Genomic DNA, 13,553 nt, shown 5'->3' with positions numbered 1-13,553 from the left:
ATTGGAAAGCTGCCTAAAAATTGGTTCTATCACGGCCGCTGGAGTACCGTGCATGTGGCAAGAAAGGTTATTTAAAGAACCTTCGCAGGCTCTATGTAAATTAATACCTTTACATAAAAGTGTACCGCTTAGTGAGTTTTTACAGTTCTTTTACTAAGAAATACCTCCTTTCCCCCACTCCAACATTTGTGTGTATATGGTAAATTACAGGTTGACTTAATGTGTCCTTTACCCAACCTTTCATACAGGCCTGCTGGTATGTGCTGTAGACAATACTGAAATTGGAAAATCGTCACTGGTATTGAGATGGTGCCATGTATTATCCATTCTACGACAGGTTTTTCAGAAACTGTCAATGGTAATCTTTCCAGTTTTTCAATGCTCAGCACCATATAGTCTGCTCCTCTTTGTGCCAAAGAGATTTGTTTATCTGTAAGGTTAAGGACAGTAAACAATGACGTGGTATTGATTAGACGCCATGGCACATAGCCTGAATGGAGATTTTTCAACGTCCAGCCTAGTAGCATTATAGAACGCAATTGAGACTGGCCATGTTGTAACATTAGCAAATCCTGTTCTATTATGTCAATGGCAGATGATACAATGCTGTCCAAAGAATAAATTCTGGATGACAGAGTCGTTAACCCATTGTCCTCTACAGAGAGTGCTTTCTCTAAATTAATACGATCAATTTCTCATATTTTTTCTGCAGTTTCCATTTGCGTTATTTTCCAAGCTTCGTTGTACGCAGCGTATATACCGGCGTATATGAAACGTTTTTGTCGTTGTTTGCAAGGCCCGAGTAAGAAGTCTCGCAAGTCAACGCCTTCTTTAAGTAAAGTCAAGTGTTGTTTAATTTCTGGGAGTGTGGATTTCTGTAGCCAATCAAGGCATAGTTTTTCTACACTGTATGTGGTGACTATCCCTGGATGTTGTCTCTGGGAGTACCTTGGATCTGGCCTATTCATTTTGAACCTTTCTGTTTTGTTTATGAATCTATCTTGGCAGTTATTCGTGTCTAAGGGCCAGATTAACCATTGTTTCCAATCAGGATTGGTTCTGTTGCGTTTCAAAATTTGTTTCACGTCTACCTCCTCATCTGCAGTGCCATTACTGTCAGGTGTGGCCTTAGGTATGGACGGATTGTTTAAATCTTTTATCTTAGCTAAGCCAAGACATGATGTTTGTTGAACAGTGTTGTTCAAAAATATGATTTGTTCTGGTATAATGCAGGCTCTGAACAAGACTTCTGAACCCTTCACCTGCCATTCTTTTGTGCCCCAGACAGTTTTTGTCTCAATCTTGTCTTTCCAAAAGTTAAAACCTAATGTAGACAGCTGAGCATAAAAGTTTGCAGAATAGATTTGTTTAGTATTGGTCAAAATTGTTTTCATTCCTGTCTTATTCACATTTTTGAAATAAAAAATTTCTGGGTTTGTGACGTTAAACCCTGTAAAGTATGGAAATTTGTCATTGAATGTTTTAGAGCTGCCTTTTGGCGGTGTTGAACAATGTTCCCATTGATTGTAAGTAAAAACATTTATAGGATTTACAGATTTGTGCAAATAATGGTGACCAAAATGATTGTAACAATACAGTTGTTCATAACTTGTTGATCCTTCTAAGTGTTCATGTTTTTGAAATTCTGCTGAAATTTCTAAGCCTGACATCATATTATTAACAGTTTCAAAGTCCCAATCATCTGAAAAGGTGCTTGATGAAACAAAATCACTTAAAGAAACCTTAAACTGGTGTAGAATCTTCAACAGCTCCACCGGGCCATAAATGTCATAGTCAGTTGTGTCCCATGCTATACCACCAGGTATAGGAACGGCTGTGATGTTCGCTGATGACAGGTCTCTTTGCTCACGATGAGATGATTTGTAAGGTTGCAGGAGTAAGTTGATGTTCTTACTTGCTGTGTCCATTGTACTGTATTTTCAATCTATCTTTTGTCACAAACTTAAAACCAGAATGAGCCATAGTAGTAAAAAAAGTACATCCAATCCTATCCAAAATTCAACCCATGGTGAAACCAGATATGTTTTCTCAAGTTGATGAAAGAGTTCTGTTATTTTTTCTTTGAAAGTTTTATTAACTGGCGTTGTTTCAGGTTCACTGGGATCCTCAGAAAAGTTATCGAAGTTGATAAAATAGCCAGAGGTATCAGGATCCGAGAAAACTCTTTCTAATATGGCTGCACAGGAACAGAGATGCCTATTACCCAAACCACCCCGAACAACAACCCAGAGCTCAATTGGCAAGAGTCTCTCGATTGTTATCCCAGGGGGAAGGGGGATATTGGATAAAATAATAAACTGAGAGAGAGAAGAAGAGACTGTCTTGGCTGGCTCCTTTTAACCTGTCCGACCCGCAGACCTTTAGTTATGGCTGGAACCTGTGGGGTGAGGAAACATTAATACCTGTTGTGTTCCTACTCTGCCTTACTGAATGCTCGATTTCTTATCTCTACACCTACCAGTGTGCTCCCAAGATAGTGCCTCTCTTCTTGCTGCTTGTTAGGAGTATGATAACTATTCTATTGCTCTATTTTCTTCAGGAACTCCGTAGTCTGTTATCTTCCTAAATACTCTCTCTTCTTGGTGTGTACGCTCCTGTGTATTTAATCATAGAAAGATTATTAGCTGTCCACTTCTCTATTCTAATTCACTATTCCGTTATGACCGGTAACTCTATACTTACTTACACTATCTGTGTATGCGTGTATCCTCTTCTTATATTCTTTAAAACTAACTTCTATTCTTTTTTCTTTCTCTTGTAGGTTGCGGTGATGTCAAGATTGTCTTGGGGTAAATACGACTTAACAACACCCTATATTTTGTACAAGTCTTTAGTGATTTGCAAAAACTCAATGCGAATCTCTTAATGTCACTTATCTCTGTTGTTTCGTGTTTCTTCTCCTCAGGTACTCGACAAGGCTGACTGAGTCTGTCACTCGCGACGGAACTACTGACTCCAACTGCGTTTCTAGGATTGATTGGAATCGGACGAATATGCTCACAGAAGATAGTAAGCCTCAACAACTAGTCTTCTGACTAGAAACTTAGATTATATAACACCTTTTACGCTACAAATCTCTCCTCAATAGAACTCCATGACTGCTCCGACTAAACAACTTGGTTAAGTGCGCAGATGACAATCAGCGCGCACTTCACCTGAACTGCAGCGGCAACTAGGTGGAAGACTAGACTGCTGGGCTGAACGTGCAGCCGGCCGCCATTTTAGACTGCTGAATTTGCATCAGCCTTGACCAGGAAACCTGCGCTGGCGTTATTCTCTTCTTCCATGACCTCGTGTGCGTCACAGTGGACACTTGAGGTGAAAGGGTCCTGACAGTACCCCCCAACAAAGTAGGTTCCTCCCGTCTTGGTTTAGTAGGAAATCGTTGATAGAACATCTTTATCAATCTAGGTGCATGAACATCGTCCTCCCTTTCCCAGGATCGTTCCTCTGGACCATATCCTTTCCAGTCCACTAAGAAATACAATTGTCCCTTGGACCATTTTGAATCTAGAATTTCTTTCATCTCAAATTCAAACCCAGTTTCCAGTGCACTGGTTTAGGACGCAGTGTTTTCCGCAGATTGGTTGGAGCCTTCTTTAACAAAGAAACATGGAAGACTGGGTGGATCTTCAATTTGGCTGGGAGTGAGATTCGATAAGTTACCTGATTTAATCTTTCCTCTACTGGATAAGGACCAATAAATCTCGGTTGAAATTTCCGGTTCCCTTTTAGCCTAAGATTCTTAGTGTTCAACCAGACCTGATCTCCTATCTCTAATGGGGGCCCTCGCGCCTTTTCCTGTCTGCGTAACTCTTATATTTCTCTTTTGCCAAATCTAGATTTTCTCTTGCGCTAAGATGGACCTGTTCTAGGTGTGACACTATATCAGCAACAGCTGGGACTGTTATTTCTGTTTGTCTGATGGTGGAGTTTGGGTGTCTACCATTATTCATGTAAAATGGTGAATAACCAGTGGACGCATTCTTAGCATTATTATGGGCAAACTCTGCTGCCCACAGGTAGTCCGACCAATTTCCACCTTGTTTTAAAAGGAATAGTCTCAAATATTGTTCTAGCTCTTGGTTCACCCTCTCGGTTTGACCATCAGTTTCTGGGTGGTAACTTGTGGAATACCTCACTTCAGTTCCCAATCCTTCCATAAAAGATTTCCAGAATCGGGAAATGAATTGAGCCCCTCTGTCAGAGATTATAATTTTGGGAATTCCATGTATCTTGACGATTTCTGTACTGAAATGAGTTGCTAACTGTTTGGCACTTGGAACCCCTTTTAAAGCAGTGAAATGAGTCATTTTGGTGAATGAGTCAACTACTACTAATATTGTGTTGTAGCCTCGACTAAGGGGTAAATCTGTGATGAGATCTAAGGTAATTGTGTGCCAGGGATAAGGTGGGGTGGGCAATGGTAGAAGCTGTCCCTTTGGGGCCAATCGTTCAGATTTTCCCAGAGCACAGACCTTGCACGTTTTAACATATTCCTCAATGTTCTTAGGCATTTCTGGACACCAATAATGTCTTTTTATTAACTCCATTGTTTTCGCTTCTCCCTTGTGTTCAGCTAATTTCGCATCATGAGAATCTTGCATTACTTGCAACTGCAACTCCTTGGTGGGCACGAACAAGGTATCCCGAAAGTATGGCAGTTGATGAATGATTTTTCTACCTTCTCCTTCCTTCACCCAATTCTGCATGGCTTCCAAATCCATCACTTCTAAGATGCTTCTTTCTAGATTGACTGACGTTACAGCTCCAATTATTCTGTCATCAGGAATAATTGATTGATTTTCCAGAGGGGTTTTCTGATTCTCCGTATCTATCCTGGACAAGGCATCTGCCTTTCCGTTTTGAGCTCCTGGTCTATAAGTGATCACAAAGTCGTAATCCGCAAAATACAGTGACCATCTCAGCTGCCAGGGTGTAAGTGTTCTGGCGGTCTTTAGAAACTTCAGGTTATGGTCCGTAAACACAGTCACTTGATGCCGAGCTCCCATAAGATAATGGCGCCATTCCTTAAAAGCGTCCTTGATTGCCAATAATTCCTTCTCCGTGATGGTGTAGTTAATTTCGCCAGGAGTCAATTTCCTTGATCTGTAGGCTACTGGATGTAGTTGTCCAGTTACCTTATTCCGCTGGGATAGGACTCCTCCTACCACTTGATCTGAGGCATCTGTCTCAACATAGAAAAGTTCGGCCGGGTCCGGATGTTGTCGGTAGAAATTCGCAAATCCAATGAAGCTTTGGACCTCCTTGACCCCCGTTGGAGACTTCCATTTAGTCACTGCTTCAATTTTCTTCTTGTCCATGAGAATTCCATTAGGCGAAATGACAAAGCCCAGGAACTCTACTTGGGTGACACTGAACGCACATTTTTCCAATTTCACAAACAATCGATTGTCTTTTAACTTTTGTAGAATTCCTTTGACTTGATCTTGATTTTTTTAGTATCAGAGGAGTAAATAAGAATATCATCAATGTATACTATAGCACATTGATCGATGTACTCTTTCAGGACGTCATTTATAAAATGTTGAAAGGCTGCCGGGGCGTTACACAGCCCATAGGGCATGACCTGGTACTCAAATAATCCAAATCTCGTCCAAAAGACAGTCTTCCATTCGTCGCCCTCCTGCATTCTAACCAAGTGATAGGCTCCTCTCAGGTTGAGTTTGGTGAATATCCAAGCTCCCTTTACCTGGTCCAACAAGACTGAAATCAAGGGTAAGGGGTACCGATTCTTCTTGGTGATCTTATTGATGGTGCGGTAGTCGATGCACGTTCTCAATTCTCCTTCCTTCTTCGGCACAAAAAATAATGGCGACGACACCGGGGATTGCGAGGGTCGAATAAATCAATTGGCTAAGTACTTGTCCAAGTACTCTTTTAGATGCTGGTGTTCTTTCTCTGTTAGGGCATAAACCCTACTGCAAGGTAAATTCGAACCTGGCTCAATTTCAATCTTGCAGTCGTACGTTCGATGGGGGGGAAGTTGCTCTGCTTCCACCTCATTAAACACTTCTTCAAATTCCTTATGCTCCTCTGGGATTTCTTGAGTGTCGATGACACATATCGACTCTCCAGTTTGGCACAACGAATAGGCTGGATTTACTTCTTGGTTTCTTTTGTGGTTTCCAAAACAATTTTCTAGACAATAATTTGAATACATCCTTATGGTCTAGTACTCCAATTAATCATTGGGTTATGTTCAGTGAGCCAGGGAAGCCCAAGTATTAATTCAAATTGAGGAGCGTCGATCAGGTTGAATTGGATCTTTTCTTCATGCCCATCATTCGAAAGAAGGTGTATGACTTCCGTATGACTCACTATTGGACCAGAAGATAAGTTGGTCCCATCGACTGCTCTGACGGGTTCACTCTTGGACTTCTTGATCGCTTGTATTCCCACCTTATTTACGAATTTTAGGTCGCAAAAGTTCCCTGTGGCCCCAGAATCAATCATCACGGAAACTTCTGTCAATACGATGTCTCTAAACCTTATCTCCATTGACAAAATGAGATGAGGCGCCGCCGACTGCAAGGTATTGGTCACTCAGTGTTCTTCCGGAGCCTTATTTTGTAACGCATCCACCTGTTCAACTCCTCCAACAGGTGGTGCTGTTAGTTTTCCTTCGGCTTGAAAGTCTCCTTAGGTTTCTTCGGACACTTTCTCACAAAATGGCCTCCAGACCCACAATACATACAGAGATTATTGGTTCTTCTTTTCTCTTTCTCTTCCTTTGACAAAGGACCACGTATAGTTCCGATCTGCATTGGTTCCACGCCAGATTCACCATCATGACCTCGATTATTCTCTGTTCTCACCCGGTCAAACCTGGGAACTGTTGGTCTTCATCATAGAAAATCCTTTCTTTTCCTATAAAGAAAGGTTTATTTATGATGAAGTCATTTTTTGAATATGAAAGACAAAATATGATGACAATTAAAAAAAAAAGAAATGAAATGTTTTGATAAAATTAAAAAACTCTGAGATGATCACTTTCTGTCACTGGTATATTTTCAAATAATAGAAGTAAGATACGTTGGTCAATGAGGGAAATTTTGATATGTATATATGTGTTGTTCTCCCCTCTCGTCCCTGACCTATAATTGTTACAGAGGGGGTCCCCTTATTTCTGCTTTTTTATCCCTGTATCGTGCTCATTGACTCTATGGCACATGTGGGTATTCTGGTGTGGCTCTTGGCTGAGTCTCCTTTCATGTTGCAGGTACTCGTCCTGATTAACACCAGCTGAAAGCAGGTGTAAAATTCCTAGTGGTAACGTGGGTTATCGATGGAATTAATTTCGCATTGCAGTTGTGAAAGTTGTGATGTCATTTTTTCGTGTGCAGAACAATATACGAACTGGGCAGTGTATCCCGTCAAGATCCAGTACCTGACGCACTATTCCTAATCAATATAAATACAATGAGATTTCTTAATTGAGTTTGTGTGTACATTGTAAGTGCAGCACTACCTCAGTGCAATTCAATACACGATTTTAGTATTTAGAATAAATCCCAAAGGTGCGCCTTGTGTCTTTTTGCACTGTCACAACTACTCTGCATTTCATTATCAGCACTTGTGTAGTGTTTCTTCAAGTAACAAGGTTTTAAATCCTAGTTTTAGTTTACTCTGAAACTGGTGGAAAGTGAAAGGAGGGACACTTTTCTAGGCCTTTGTCATGTTTATCTATCTACAGAGCGGGGCCTCATCACCTGAGCAGTCGTCAGGAGAGGTGAGGTTTACTCCCAAGCACAATTGGGTGAGTTTATGACAATAGTTTGTTGAAAAAGACTGACTAAGATGAATCTCCATTTGGGATCATTTATATATAAAACTGTGATTGTATACGGCTAATACATGGATGTCTTAAGTTTTGTTTTTCCTGTGTATATATATGTTTTTTAGGAAAGAATTAGTCTTTGGAGTACTCGTCCTACACATTGAAGACTGATGATAGGATGGATCATATTACCAATTTTTGTTTATACTTTTGATTAGGTTTGCAGTAGTGTAATTACAGGTCCTGAAGAAAGCCAGCGGTCTACTTTTTGACCACTAATGGCTGAAACATGTCGACCTATGTAGTCAACTAACGGTAGTTATGTTGTCAAACTACCTATACACTCTGTTTTTAGTCTTGACATTGTGATATTTTTCTAATAAATTTATCCGCGTTATCATAAGAGTCAATTTAAAATACATTTTGTTTTTTTCACACTTTTTTCACAATTAAGTTACACTGCAAAAATTAGTTTTTTCAGCACCACAGAATTAACATTGTATGGCTCATTCCATCACTGGTGGTTTTTGTTAGGACATATCATATATATATCAGGTGAGATGCCTATCATATACCAATGTTATACAATCCCAGATGATGAGGCTCTGGCACTTGGTGGGCTGATGGGATTAATTTCCAAATCATCATAGGCCTAACTGCTTTTTGACTGTGTTCCTTAGCCGTATCTTTTGAGTTGTTAGACCAGTAGTTTTCATTTTTGTTTTGGATACTTTGGAATGGGGGCTAGATTACTACTTGATCTCTAAAAATGACCCCCTAGGACCCCTTGTTAATTGTGTATTTTGTATTTGGAACAGCTACGGCTGCGGGTCCGTTTGCATTTAGACAGCTTGATTACAAACTGTCTTTGCTCACCTTGTTAACTTTTTGTGGGTCACACTCGCGATTGCAGATTTTGCAGGTCTCTCCTATGACGATGAGGTGCTTAATTCCATTCCCACAGAAAATCCGAGTATCCTGGACAGTGTACCTACTATAGGACTGAATCCACAGGATGATTGGGGCACAGTCCTCAATCTCAAGAAAACACATTCACGTATGGGCATTCATGGACAAGTTATGGCTGAATATTTACATGGCAAATGTGCACCCACAGGTTTGATAGTCACGAACGCCCCCGACTGTTTCTCACTGATCAAATCTTTATGAAGGACTGGTTTTTGATCGCATGGCGATGTACACGCGACTGGCTTATCCTGATCATAACAACAGCCAAGAGGGTGGCGGATGCTATCCTCATTGAAATTCAAATTCTGGAAGGCCAAATAAAGGCTACTCTTTCAAGCACCCTCTACAAAAAGAATGCAGAGGAGACCAACAAATCCAACAAAGAATATAAAGACTCTATTCTATTTACGAAAATAGATAAATTTAAGAAGCACCTGGCTAGGTTCTCTTTAGAGCAGATTTACCCTTACACTAGTGACACCTATACAATACCTGAATACAATAGGAAGGGTAGGCGGTATGGATCAAATTACTCTACCTCTGCCTCTGATCAGAGTTCTAGTGACTCAGACTCTACAACTAGGCACTCCACAGGGGAGGGGGAGGGGGCAACAACAGAGATTCAATAGGAGAAGAGCAACACATAACAGCTATTACCAACAGGGTCCGTGGTGGCCTCCTGTGCCATGGGGTTTTCACCAACCACAATTCCAACACCCCATACCACAATGTCAACCTCAACCACATTTCTCTGATAATCAGGCTTTTTTAGGCCAAGGCCGTGGACGGAACAGGGGCAGGCGGCGAGGTCAACCCCATGTGCATTGGGAAGACGAATCGACCTTCCCGAACACACGGAGCAGGCGGGGCCAGTATCTCCAGCAACAACAAGCAGGGCCAAGTTTGGAGGGGAGGATCTCGTAGTCAATCTGAGTTCCCGCACTCTACGGAGATTGAATGCCAAGTTCTGAATAAAGGCTTAGGCTTTGTCCCTGCAAATAAAGGGGACCCCTTTCAGCTTAGCTGTGAACTTAAATTTTTTTTCCGTAAGGTACGCCTTCATTTCTTCTTTCTTAACAGAGAAAGGAAAGGTGAAGTGGGAGGAATAGATCACAACACTGGTTTGAAAAGACCATCAACCTTTACTCCCCTTCTCCAACAAGTACCCCCCGAAGTGGGCGCCTTTGAAAAAGCTGTCACTTTTGACAACTCGACTCTATGTACCAATCAACATCACTCCTTCCAGAATCGGGCGAAGAAAAGTTGGCTGCTGACACTCTATCAAAAGGTATGTCCATCACTATTAAGCCCGCAGACATAGGGGAAGCCACGGTTATTTTGGACACCACCACCTACCGTGCAGAGTGTTTGCGACAGCTTAGTGACCCTAAATCTTACCGCTTACTGACCATCGACCCTACGCCTAGGCGAACAGCCGAGATCGGCCATTTGGTGGAGGAAGCAAGCGCAGAAGGGTGGATTACGCATGGAGAATCACGGTTTCTCATTACCACACACCCAGTGACACCATACTTCTACGTCTTGCCTAAGATACATAAGACACAAAGACCTCCCCCTTGCCGCCCTATTATTTCAGGGATTGGTTCGTTACTTGAACCATTGTCTACTTTTGTAGACTTTTTCTTGAGGCCTCTTGTCAAGACCATGCCAACATACTTGCAGGACACCAAAGATGTCCGGAGGCTACTTCCTGAGGTGGAGTTCAATATCGAGACTGACTTTCTAGTCTGTTTCGATGTTGAATCACTATAAACTTGTATCCCCCAGGAAGATACTCTTCAAGCAATCAGGGATCTGCTTGAGGCTACTGACTGGGACAGCATGACTCCAGTGAGTTATGTAATGGAATGTGCAAGGCCGGCGATGACCGAAAAAAATTCAAATTTGACGAGTCTATGTTCCTCCAAATATCAGGGACTTCAATGGGCAGCGTTTTCGCGCCTAGCCTGGCCAACCTGTATGTCCATCTTTTTGAGACAGGTTGTGTCCTCAACCACAGCAACCCATTTTTCCATCAGGTGTTGCTATGGAAAAGGTACATTGATGATATTTTGGTTATATGGTGCGGAAAAGCACATACCATACTTGATTTTCAATCCTGGCTGAATACAAAGAATCAATTTCTGAAATTCACGGTTGAGTACAGTCGATCCGAACTCCCCTTTCTGGATATATTGATCTTCCCCATCGCAGGTAGATTGGGTAGTAAATTGTATACTAAACCCATGGCAAGGAATTCACTCTTGACCTTTAACAGCCACCATCCTAGGTCTCTTCAGGAGAACTTACCGGTTGGACAATTTTTACGAGTTTGTTGCAACTGCTCTGATAAACAGGACTTTAATTTTTATGCGAGAGAACTGTCAACAAAATTGAAACAACGGGAGTATCCTAAAGGCCTTGTGCGAAAAGCTCTCAAGAGAGCGTCAAACAATCATCACGAAGCACTTCTAGGTCCACCAGTACAGAAGCCTCCCCTGGATAGGCTCACTTTTGTCAAGCCTTCAGCACCTTATCTAATCAGGTACAAAAATCTGTACGAAGAAACTGGCGCATTCTCAATGTATCTGGGACGACCATCCCAACACCGCTTTTTTCATTTAAAAGAGGTATGAATTTGCGGGATAGTTTGATCCATACGAGACCTAGACAATCAAGCCAAGATTCCACCAACACCTTGTGGAATCTACCTGCTGTCCAAGGACATTATCCATGCGAATCTTGTACTGCATGTCCTCCGACAACCAAAACCCGAGAGGTAGACATAGGCACTGGCAGACCTTGGGTATTAGGGAAACATACAAACTGTAATAGCGAACGTGTCATTTACATGGTCACGTGCCCCTGCGCCTGAAATATGTAGGTATGACTACCCGCAAGGTCAAGATGAGGACTAATGAACACAAGAGCACCATAAGGTGCAATAAACAGGCAACACGTCTAACCAGTCACTTCCTGAATATGAGACAAAAAAGCTGAGGAAATGCGCTGGGTGGTCCTGGAACAACCGTTTATTCCTCAACACATCAGTGATGTTACACGTTACCTCTTCCAAAAAGAACAGAAATGGATATTTAAGCTGAAATGTGACACAGAAGGCCTGAATGATGACATTCCCTGGGTTCTGTTATAGACCAATACACATCTCCATTCAGAACTCGTCTCTAGGGTCCCTGACACTAAGATGCAATGCATAGTAAAGTACTCTGAGATGAGCTGGAGCATGGATAACATACAGAGTCCGGTTGGGGCCTCTGGCCACAACTTAGGTATAACTCTCAATTGGCAATACACCTTCTGGGTCTGCTTGATTATTTTGGTTTATAAAGTTGTCTTCGTATATTTAGCACCATTGACATTTCAGAGATTTGTTCTCTGTAATATACGGATAAATAAAGAGATTTATATACATCATGGACAGACACTGATTCTCCAGGCCTGTTACCCCCATTAGTGCCACATAATCAGTTTGTACAGACACTGATTCCCCAGGCTTGGTACCTCCATCAGTGCCACATAATAAGATATATTTATTTTTAAGCGGGTTGTGATTTCAATAGAAATCTATATTAGTATTGTAACACCCGATAGGCTGATACTGGGCCATAAATGTGTATCTCTCCAAAATCTACCAAGAACAATATCCTAGAGGGAGTTGACCAAGAAATTGCTGCCAATTATGATCATGTTACATATGGGCATATAAATGATTCTGCACCTATGAGTCTCTATTGGACACACATGTCATCTTCTGAGAATGACAGAGAGAAATATATAAATAAGCAAATAGATTTGTTGGTGTATATTTTATATCGGAATTGGCGCAGCGAGAATATCAATAATGAAATTAAACCAATGGGTAATCTCCTGGGTTCACAACACTGCTTTCCGTCAGTTTTAGAAGCATGTGGGGGCGGAAGGTTTTATTTTGTTTTTTGTTGACGGCACTGTTTCGTGTGGACATCGGCAGCTTATACGCATGCGCACAATGGAACTTGTTTGTCCTTTTTCGCGCTTTGACAATGGTCCGCTGTTCCACTTCAGTTCCAGCGATATAGTGCGCATGTGCCTCCTTTTCGCACATGCGCTATTCGAGTTGCTTTACAACTTGCAGCTCCCTCTCAGGTCCGGCTTTTCAGTGCGCATGCGCGCATTGTAGTAGGTATTGTGCATGTGCGGAATGAAGACGGACGTAGTTCTAATGGTTTCCCTCTGCAGTCCGCAACTTCACGAGCGCCAACCAGATAAAAGCAGCCCTCCCGTCTCTGTCGGTACCTCCCCCTAGGCTCAGAAGCAAGCCTGAAGTACCGACGGACAGGAAGGGAGCGACGGTGGGCTCTGACGGATCTAATGACAAGATGTTTTAATACAAGATACTGGGATGGCTACTTCCTGCTGCCTACTGCTTCTTCCAGGGATTAGCAGTATTAGATAGTACGGTCAGTAGGGTGGCTGTTCTTAGTGCTTGATATAGAGTGCGCTATATTTAGTACTATTTAACTTCAGGTTGCGAGTTCCCTTTGACTTGAAGGAGTGAAAGCTATTTTAGCCTCAGTACATTCCTCCTATCACTCTCCTAGTTTTGATATTACTAGTGATAATTTCTGTGCTAACTATAGGGGACATATTAACAACTATATAGCCCAGGTCCGCCATAGAGACTCCCTTCTCTGGCTGCCAGCTATACTTTCTGTCTCTTATATTACCTATAACATTTATACATATAGATAAAGATATAGAT

Source organism: Lissotriton helveticus, chromosome 7, assembly GCF_964261635.1.
Source record: "Lissotriton helveticus chromosome 7, aLisHel1.1, whole genome shotgun sequence".
Taxonomy (NCBI): domain Eukaryota; kingdom Metazoa; phylum Chordata; class Amphibia; order Caudata; family Salamandridae; genus Lissotriton; species Lissotriton helveticus.
This window is presented reverse-complemented; position numbering follows the sequence as displayed.